A 9,984-nucleotide genomic window follows, 5' to 3' on the forward strand; every position below is an offset into this window, starting at 1 on the left:
AACACTTAGGCTGTTGCAAGAGTCATTCTCACGAGCTCTGTGAAGCAAATCGTATTCAACCTATTTTAGGTATTAGCAAATATAAACATGCAAGGATAATTTAATTAGTCCAAGGTCATATGCACGCAGAGACACAATTTGGGGCCCAACTGTCTGAAAAGTAGGTTCATTGCCTATACTTCTGGACCTCCCCCGAGGCCAAGATGTTGGTCCTAGTCAGTGGCTTTATAAAGCACAGAGACTATCTTTGCCACCTCCTCCACAGACCATTTAGAATTTCCTGCCACCAAACATCAAGATTGTGAATACAACCCGTGAGCCTGAGTTCTTAACATTTTCATTTCTCAGGTTCGTCCATAGCACCCTTCTAAACAGAAACTACACAATCTATAAGTCACCTACTTAGCTTCCACCACGCTCCTGTTGTTTTTTTTTTGGGGGGGGGCGTGTATTTTATTGTATTTGGTTTGTTTGTTTGTTTGTTTCTTTGTTTAAGACAGAATATTAAAAGAACAGAAGGAAGAAAGAATTTCTGGTCTTTCAGAAGTGAATTCCAGATCTGTCTAACATCCCACTTCAACCGCTCTTCCTGTTACCAATTCCATGACCCAGTTAAAGAATGAGAAGATAGGAGGCCCACATTCCCAAGCCAAGCAAAACACTAAACAGCTCTGTTGAGCTGACCAGCTGGGAGCATCTCCTCTTGAAAGCACCACAGGTTCTCCCTGATGCCCAGGGAGGAGTGACATCCTGGTTGTCTAGCCTGGCAAGGGAGGTGAGAAAATCAGCCCCATAACACAGTGCCTCATAGGGAGGCAACACCCCATAACCCTCTCAAGTTCTTACCCCCACAAACTCATCCCATTTCTTAAATGAAAAAAGAAATTAGCTATCATAATTTCCCCCTCCCATTTCAATTTTTTTAATAAGTGGTTGTGATTCGTTAACTTTTTTCTTGAAATTATGAGAGATGATGATGCAAATTCAGCATCTTCCAAGTAAAACGTCAAGTTGAAGTTTTATCAGGATAATTTTAAATTGTATATATACTCTATGTAGAATCATAAGCTATTCCTACATTATTTAGTTATTGATCTAGAAAATACCTTTTGGGATCTTGAAAAATATTTAATGTGGTCAATAACATAAGAGTTTCTTAAGCAAAGATTTTGGATAATTTTCAAGTAAATTCTTTTGAGGAGTAATAGGAAGAGAGAATTTAAAACAAAAGTTGAAATTAAATGTGCCCTGGGTCAGTTTAATCACAGTTGCCTTCTTATTTTCTACTACAGTGTGAGAGATTTGACCTTGAGCTCTCCGTCATAACACTCAAAGACAGCTGAAGTGTTTTATTATTATTACCAGGCCTAATATTTCGAGCATTCGCTGTGAACCAGGGAGCGCTGTAAGTGCTTTGCATTTGATATTCATTTCTTGATGGAGGAGGGTCATCTTTCTATCTGTTGTTTCATTGGTTAAGTAATAAAGAAACTGCTTGGCCTCTGATAGGACAGAAAATTAGGTAGGCGGAGTAAACAGAACAGAATGCTGGGAGAAAGAAGCTGAGTCAAGTGAGTTGCCATAATTGTCCCACTCCAGACAGACACAGGTTAAGATCTTCCCTGGTAAGCCACCTCATGGGCTACACAGATTATTAGAAATGGGTTAGATCAATATGTAAGAGCTAGCCAATAAGAGCTGGAACTAATGGGCCAAGCAGTGTTTAAAAGAATACAGTGTCTGTGTAATTATTTTGAGGCATAAGCTAGTCATGTGGGCGGCCAGGTGCCGGGAATGTAGCCCGCCGCTCCTATCACAACAATTTTTGACCATAAAGATAGGTATTAGCACCCCTGCCACATACACAGGAAGAAATTGAGACTTAATAGATCTTCCATCACTTCCATCTGCCCCAAATCAGACAGAATTCTGGACTTGCACACTTAACCCTAATATCGCACAGCCTTTCAGGGCCCCCTAGCCGATTTGCAGCTATTTGTCCACTAACAGTACCCAACATGACTGCCGTCTCCCCCTCCAGCACCCGTGCCAAACTCTCCCTAAGGCTTTGTCCTCTTCCCCTCAAGCCACTGCGGGTTTGTTTTCATTTGTCTTAGCCCTGTTGCCCTCTCAACTTCTCTTTCTTTTCAACCACGGTTCCCGAGGGGTCTCCAAACCTACTCTGCCCCTTTCCAGACTTTGTAGGTCTGTGTCTGCCCATTACTCCAGAGTCTCCGGGTCTCCTCCCCAGGAGCTGTTTCCCAGGCATCTCTACCAGGATCCTAGCTGCCATCCTGATAATCCCTTTGCGTCCCTTTTCCCCTCCCTGTCCCTGTAGCTGATCTCCAACAGAGGCAGCATCCTGGTAGCTAGGATTAAAGGCATAAGGGGGCCATTACCCAAGTTCCCTTAATTCAGGTGCATAGGAATTTGCCTGGGAAGGAATTTGAGTTGATCCCTGCCCGGATCCCAGTCTACTGTGGCGATGCAGGTCTATAAAAGTGATGAGCTCCTGATCTGTAGATAGGGAATCTGATAAGGAAGCAAGGTAAATTATTTATCCTGAGTCCTGTACCTGGGCTGGTACAGCTCAAAGGAGCTTACCAGCTTCTTCTCGCCATCTGTGGGCTCAAGCCTTGGATTCTGCTGTTGTCAGTGGATTAACCTAAAGGGTGCAGGACTGTTACTGGGGAGAGGTAAGTCACATACAAATCGTTCTGCTTGTGACCCCTGCTGTACCTAAATATACCCTCCAGAAAGTGAAGAAATGTGGGCGGGGAGCTCACTGATCAGTTACAGATGTTTACCGCTGTCCCACAAGACCCAAATTTGATTTCTAGCACCCACATCACAATGACCTGTAACTTCAGTTTCAGGGGATCTGGTGCCCTCTTCTGGACACTGAGAGCCCGTGTGTGTGTGTGTGTGTCTGTGTGTCTGTGTGTGTGTCTATGTGTCTGTGTGTCTGTGTGTGTGTGTCTGTGTGTCTGTGTGTCTGTGTGTGTCTGTGTGTCTGTGTGTGTCTGTGTGTGCGCGCGCAAGGGTACGTGTAGATACACATAATTAAAAACGAAAAGGAAGTGGAGAAATATGTAAGTTTTCTGTCAACAAATGATCACCCACCCGTCATCTTCTCCCTCGTGAAAAGGAGCTTGCGTTAAAGGCACAGTGCGTGTACGTCCTGAGCGGGCATCTCAGTTGGGACTGGGATTGCTTTACAGCCCTCTGCTCCTGTGACCTACACCTGGAAGGCCTGGCGTGCCCCTGCTGTGCCTGCCTGGTGGCTCAGTATGCATTTGTGTTTGTCAGCCAGTGGACCAATTTAGGCCACAACATTTCAGACTTATTTTAAGTGTCTTTCCTAAACCTCTACATGCAACCTTCATGGACCCTTCCCTATCCTTTGGTCATACCCACTTACCTCAGATTCCCTTTCTTCTCAGTAAACGTGGACTAACTAACCATTGCCTGTCTAGATCAGTTTGTATGTGCTACCTATCAGTGACCCTGAGAGCAGAACAGATTGCTGCATGGAACATTCTTTAAGGCAGAAATTTGAAGAATTCTTTAAACATTTTCTCACTTTTCATTTGCCAGTTTCCAAATTATTGTTAAAATTTTTGATGAAGTAAATTTTGAGGGAGAAGGGTTTCAAAATGGGACTCTGCGACAACAAAAAAAGGAAGAGCTGAGATCTTCATGGCATGAGTTCTCTTACCTCACCCTCTCCTGTTAAAAAGAAAAGCTGGGGCTGGAGAGATGGCTCAACTGTTCAAATATATACAGCTCTAGCAGGGGACCTAGAGAGGTTCCAGTGTGTATGTGTGTCAAGGTGTGGCTCACCCCAGGGGAATCCAACACCTCTAACCTCTGTGTGTGTGCACGCGCGCACGTAAAACACATACCACTAAAGTGATAAAAATAATTTTTTTCCTTAGAAAAGTTATGGGCTGTTCTATGAGAGATGCTCTTGCCACATTTTCTAGTAAAGAGATACTTAATAGATTTTTTTTTAAATGATGGTTTTTAAAGGCAAAATACTCCCTTCCATTTGCCAAGCTGGTTTTTCTTTACTAACAGTGTTGTGAAGTGCCCCCTACCAGCTTGTCATAGGCCCACAAGGGTCCTTGATGTTCAGTGTCAATAATATTGGAGGGACGAAGCAGCTTTCTTGCCACCAGAGCAAATGCATAAGAATTCTCTGGAAGCGTTTTTCAAATTTAGCAAAAAGAAGAAAGGCCAGCAGCTGGGGGATCCGGAGAGGAGACAAACACCATCTGCCCAGGGGTTCCAGCATCAGCTTTCCAAAGGGACTCCTTCAAGTGAGGCTCTGAGGGGGGCTCCTCCAGTGAGGCTGGGCGTGCAGTGATGCAGTGGGCTGGGCGGCTCTGCACTAGGAGCTCTGAGATTGCAGGTGATGGTGACAGAAGCTGGGGCAGGAGGGGACAAAGGGGACAAGGGCAGAGCGCAGCTCCAAGGCTACTGTAGCAGGCAAAGGGGGTGCTCCTCAGTTCCTGAAGGTTGAAGACATGTTAGGACACCCGAACTGTAGGGCTCAGGACTGGTAGGATGTCTCCTCCTAAGGCAGTTTTGTTTGTTCAGGTCACACCTGTCTTGGGGATGTCCTCAGCTCTTAATTCATAAGGCTTATTTCTCGGTTCAATTCATGTATTCTCCCTCATGAAATACGTCTTTTGGATCTGCTACAGTGGCATCTTTCATCACTCTGGCCTCAACAGTCAAAAAGGGCAGTCACACAGCAGGCCACCGGGAGCCTGCCTTTAAAGGATCCTGCCACCTTGAGAATGCTGATAGACAGCATCATGACCACCAGCCAACACTTCCTGGTAAGGTCGATGTCCAAGAATCTCCCGTCAGCGAAGATCATCCCACCCTCGGCTTGCAGGCTCGGTCTGGAGGTGGCTCCAGTGTGAACAGGGGAAACACTGTGTTCAGACTGGACTGACAGAGGATTAGTCACGGGAATCAATCTTACAGGCACCAAATTATGCTCAATGGTTATTCAGCACACGTTGGTTCAGCATGAAGATTGTCTGAATAAATAGTTTTGGGCTGAATCTGAACTGTTTTGAGCTTCCCTTTTATTATGGAACAAGACAAACAGATTCATTGAAAAGGAATAGAGAGAAATGGGGATTGGAAAGATGGCTCAGTGGTTGAGAACACTTCCTGCTCTTCCAAGGGCTCTGTGTTCACTTCCCAGCACTCAGGTGGGACATTTCCCACTCCCTGTAACTCCAGCTCCAGGGGATCTGATGCCGATGCCCTCTTCCGGTCTCTGAAGGAGAATGCACTCATATGCCTGCACACACACACACACACACACACACTTCAAAATAATAAAAATAAATCTTGTTCTTGATGTGTGTATGATGTGGGAGTGATTTCTTATTAATAAACCATTGGGGTGTGGTCTCTCAGCGGCTATGGGCTGGAGAAGTGGGAGGACCTCCCGCAACATGTGTACGAGGCAAAGGGAATTACAACAGAGAACATGAGAAATAATCTTTTACAGAAGATATCTCATAGCAAGCTAAACACCTCATAAGCAGATATGGTATGGGAGGTCCTTCTGTCTTTGTATTGGCTTTATTGGTTAATGAATAAAGAAACTGCTTTGAACCTATAGCAGAGCAGAGCTAGGTGGGGAAAACTGGACTGAATTCTGGGAAAAAGAAGGTGGGGTCAGGGAGAAACCACATAGCCCCGCTGGATACAGACACCAAAACTTAACTCTGTAAGCCATAGCCTCGTGGCGAAACACAGATTAATGGAGATGGGTTAAATTAAGATGTAAGAGGTAGCCAATATGAAGTTAGAGCTAATAGGCCAGGCAGTGATCTAATTAATAAAGCATCTGTGTGTGGTTATTTCGGGAGTCTGGGCAGCCGAGAAATAAACAAGCAGCCTCCTACAACAAGGGAAATGTTCTTGATTTTGAATTTAGAATTATTAAGTTGATCTATACTATTTCAACATATAATATGTGTGTGTGTTTAAGTTGCTTTATTTTAAAAAAATAAATCTAGTGGCAACAATATCAGTGGCTATCTATACTACCTGGGGGTAAATCCCTCAGATATAATTAAAATTACAAGACAATTGGGAACTTTCAGGTGGTTCTTTTCCGTATCCTTCATCCTGAACTAAGCACCTAAGAGTGTGTGTAGAATCTATCTAGGGAACTTGGTTCCCAACTTGAACAAAGGAGCCCCCAAGTCTGAGAAGACCTTTCCCAGGACAGAGGCTCTGTTATTATTGCAGATGAAGCAAGTTGTTTTAGTGACAAGCTGAACATCGTTTGTGGTATTTGGAATTATTACATTATTAGTTTATCACATGGCTCCTACACAGGGTTAACTTCCAGCAATCCGCTGTTTTCAGACCAGAATCCTTTATTGTCTTTTCTCCTTTGCTCTAAAATATCCAAAATCTAAATGAGATGGTGTCCAGGATCAGGGATGACACTTCCTCCTCAATCCCTCCTCAATCACGTATTAACCTGACTGACATTAAAGAGCAACAAGACAGGAGAACCTGCCCCTGCCCCCCGTCCTTAACAGTTCTGTGATTAGGAAGTGACAAGATCCCAGATTCAGCCACCGCATCATCAGCAACTAGCAGAGCCATTGGTCCAGGGGCTCTGGGAGCAGCGCTACTGAACTGGACTCCACATGGGCACACAGCCTCTGGGATGCAGGCAGGGCTCTGGGTAACACCACCTGCAGTAACAACACCCTTAGGACTCAAACCCTCTACTCCCCACTCCACTGCCACTCACCTGGGTACCATGAGGCACATCCTCTGAAGTGTGGTCAAAGGCTTCTTCAGAGTCGCTGCAGAAGACGGTCTGATTCCGTCTCTCCTCAGTCCCTACACAGCAGTGGCTCCCCACTGCCCCCAGGATGAAGTCCAGATTCCTCCCTCTGCAGGGGGCCCTGCCTGCTTCCATTCCTTTGGCCACTCCTGGCTACTCCACCTTTCCTGCTGTCACGCCTATAACTCTGCAGGCCTATTCCCTGCTGACTTTTGCCCTCTGCCTGGCGTGCGCATCTTTCCCTTCATTTGGCTTATTCCTACTTTTCCCCTCTTTTTATTATGAACTATATCTCATAAGCAGAAATTGCACAAAGCACATGTAATCTAAAAAAGCGTCAGCTAGCGACCCTTTCCACACCTCCGTAGAAATACCACCGCTCCTCTGACCCTTTCCTTGCTTTTCTTCAAGGTCTTTATCTTTTGTATACACGTTGCTAAGCAATGGCGTGTTCCTGCTTGTTCTGAATGTTGTGTGCCTTGTTCTCCTCCCCAACATTAGGTTGATGAGATTCATCCAGTCATTGAACACAGCTCATTTCCTCTGCGGATACAGCACTGTACAACCAAACCTCCATGCCTGCATTCTACCATCGATGATGACGGGCTGGTTGTCAGGTGAATGGTTATTACCAACAGAGCCCGTAGACACATTCTTGTCCTTGTAGACTCATATCTAGACGTGCCTGTGTGAGCGTTTGCTAAGACCGGGACCTTGGAATGGAATATGCCTTCCTGGTATGCAAAACAGCTTTTCCAGCTAATTGCAAAGGTTTTCCGAAGAAGTGGCCTACCCAGCACTTTCATCTGCAGTGTGGATGGTTTTGCTAACTTCCGGGCTGTAGGCAAGCCTGTAGAGCATTTTCTTAGTGACTGATGGCGGAGGGCCCAGCCCCTGGTGGGTGGTGCCATCCCTGGACTGGTTGGTCCTGGGTTCTATAAGAAAGCAGGCTAAACAAGCCATGGGGACCAAGGCAGTAAGCAGCTTCCCTTCCCCAGCCTCTGCATCAACACCCACCTCCAGGTTCCTGCTTTGTGTGAGTTCCTGCCCTCACTGCTTTTGATGAAGAACTGGTATATGGAACCGTGAGTGAAATAAATCCTTTCCTCCCCAGCTTGCTTTTGACTAGGGTGTTTCCCACAGTAGTGACCCTCACTAAGACAGTCAGGGATCGCTGCCTGTGAGGTCTCCACCTGTGCTTCCTCTACCATTATGCTACATACCTTATTGGATGTGGAAAACTGCTGGCCAGGTCCCCAGCTGCTGTCCCTCCATTCCTCTGCTCCATTTAGGCTAAAGTCACATAGTCCTCCGGTTGCTACTCACTGTCAGTGACTGATGTTTGAGGAAGAACCGTCCCCCATAGGTAAACACCGCGTCCCCATTGGTGGAGCCGTTTGGGGGAGGGGGTGAAACCTTTAGGAAGTAGGGCCTTGCTGAAGGAAGTGCGTAGCTGGGCGCAAGTTTTGAAAGCTTACAGCCTCACCCCACTTCCAGTTACCTCTTTCAGCCTCCTATTTATAGTTGAGGGTGCGGTCTCTCAGTTCCTGCTCTGGCAATCAGTCGTCAGTCACGCCTCCCTCCCCCACCGTTTACAGACTCTCCCTCTGGAACCCGAAGCCAAAAGAAAGTCTTTCTTCCATAAGTCCCTGTTGGTCACAGTGTTTATCACAGCAACCAAAAAGTCACCCATACCATGGCTGAACATCATGGCAGTGTGAAGTCGGACTGGGGTTTGACATATCGGGACTGTCCTGATGAGGTCGTCACATCTGATAGACATTATTACACCTAGAGTACACAGAGAAAGTCAGAATTCAACCAGGGGAAAACAGCCTAGTCTCTTAAATAGGATACAGTGTCCAAGAGGAAGACAACGGGGCCAGTCCTCAGTGGCATGTAATAATGTGAAAAGGTGTTTGTAGTGGTACTTTCTGGTCAGGACCACCAGCCCACAAATAATGACAAGGAGCCCTTTATGAATTATGAAAGCTCAACCTTAGCTTAGACCTGTTCCTAACGAGTTCTTATAACGTTTTCCCACATGGTTCATTACCCCGTCTGCCTACTGCCCATCCTGCTTCCTCCACCTTTCTTCTCCCCAAAGTTCGCTCCCTGCCCAGAAGCCCCCACCTGTGCTCTCCTGCATAGCTATTGGCCGCTCAGCTTTTCCTTCCACCAATCACAGCAATACATCTTTGCACAGCTACACGTATCCCACAACAGGTGTTCGACATCATCACTTCCAAGCAGATGCAAGTTAAAACTAAGGTGTGCTATCAGTGCCCTTTAGAGAAGAGGAAAGTCAAGGGACTCCAAAGACCACGTGGAGGAGACAGAGCCACTGAAACACTCAATGGGGATGAAAACGGAGAATTCGTTCTGTCACCTTCTTAAAATGTTTTATCCACATCTCATGTGACTCAAACGCTCTATTCTTACTTCCACACGATGAAGAAGGGGGCAGAACCGCGCAAATAACTGTTCGCAGGATTAAAGCCGGAAACAATTCAAAGGGCCGTCAAGAGGTAAGTGGCTGAGCGAGCTGCTGCATATCCGCAGGATGAAGTACTGCTCAGCAGTAAAAAGGAATGAATTGTTGGTGTGGTTAGCAGCATGGATGCCTCTCAGTGAAGCTGGTCTGGAAAAAATAGATCTTAAAACGTACATATTGAATGTGTTCATTTGTATAAAAATTTTAAAATGAAAAAATGACAGTGACAGAATTGTCGCTCTGAGTTGGAGTAAAGTAGAGATGACAGGGGCACAAGGAAACCTTAGGGGCCTGGGATAGATTTCATTTTCTCTTTGTTATCTTGGTTATCTTGATTAGTGAATGTGTGCTCATATCAGATATTACCAAGCAGCCATCTCTGCTTGTATGTTTTGCAGCACCAGGACTGAACCCACAGCCCTGTACGTGCTAGGCAAGTGCTCCACCTCTGAGCTTCGTTCCCATTTTTGAAACAGGGTCTTGTTAAGTTACCTGGCGTGGTCTTGAATCCTCTGCTTAGCTCGGGTAAACCTCAAACTTGTAATCCCCGTGCCCCAGTCTTCTAAGTAGGTGAGATTACAGGCATGCACCGCCATGCCTGGTTAATTATGTACTGACTGTTAGAAAACAATTATACTTCAAAAACTGTGAA

Source organism: Microtus ochrogaster, chromosome 2 (assembly GCF_000317375.1).
Source record: "Microtus ochrogaster isolate Prairie Vole_2 chromosome 2, MicOch1.0, whole genome shotgun sequence".
Lineage (NCBI taxonomy): Eukaryota > Metazoa > Chordata > Mammalia > Rodentia > Cricetidae > Microtus > Microtus ochrogaster.